This window comes from Gekko japonicus, unplaced genomic scaffold (assembly GCF_001447785.1).
Source record: "Gekko japonicus isolate JY-2015 unplaced genomic scaffold, Gekko_japonicus_V1.1 scaffold420, whole genome shotgun sequence".
Classification (NCBI taxonomy): domain Eukaryota; kingdom Metazoa; phylum Chordata; class Lepidosauria; order Squamata; family Gekkonidae; genus Gekko; species Gekko japonicus.
The window spans coordinates 246,081-247,185 of NW_015159723.1; positions in this window are offsets into that span (position 1 = coordinate 246,081).

A 1,105-nucleotide genomic window follows, 5' to 3' on the forward strand; every position below is an offset into this window, starting at 1 on the left:
CGGCTTACAGTCTCCTCTGGATCTAGCTGGCAACAAATCCTCCCATTCTGTGGTTTCACGCACATTACATCTTTATTTTGTGTCCCATCTCATCAAAATATCTCATTATACGGGCAAGCCAAGAGTAAAAGTGGAAAAACAAGATTATTATTATTCTTTTGTAGTGGATCAGGGTTGTTTATACCTAAAATTTCAAAGGACGTAAAGGAACAAAAGATATCCATGGGACCGCTGCCTCAGGAAGGGCAAGTTTGCACAGATGTATTGATTTAATCATGTTCTGTGATACATTTATTTATGAAAAACAGCTGTTGCAAAATGGTGAGACTCTGGAGGCTGAAGGATACAGGATTGGTGTCATCGACCTTAGAAAAACGGCCTGATAAGTCTTATCAGACCGGGCTTCCGCCACCTCACCTCTTGGGTTTTTCTTTGCATATTCCACTAACACGTTTAGGAGTTAAGCTATCTAATTTACTGCCATTCGGACCACAGGGAACATTTAAGCTGATTGGGAGACCAAAAAGAAAGGCACCACATCTCTTGGCATAGCAGAATTTTGGCACCATCAACAAAAGTGTTTTAATTGGGCCATCTTCCCTGTGCAGATCAGAGATAGCTGAAAATGTCGAGACAGTGTGTGACTGCAATAAAGAAGGCCAATGCTATGCTGGGGATTATTAGGAAGGGTATTGAAAACAGATCAGCCAATATCATAATGCCCCTATATAAATCAATGGTGAGACCTCATTTGGAATACTGTGTGCAGTTCTGGTCACCACACCTTAAAAAGGATATTATAGCTTTGGAAAAAGTGCAGAAAAGGGCAACTCAAATGATAAAAGGGTTGGAACACTTTCCCTATGAGGAAAGGTTAAGGCGCTTAGGGCTCTTTAGCTTGGAGAAACGACGACTGAGGGGTGACATGATTGAGGTTTATAAGGTTATGCATGGGAAAGAGCAGGTAGAGAAAGAGGTACTTTTCTCCCTTTCTCACAATACAAGAACTCGTGGGCACTCCATGAAATTGCTGAGCGGTCGGGTTAGAATGGATAAGAGGAAGTACTTCTTCACCCAAAGAGTGATTAACACTTGGAATTCACTG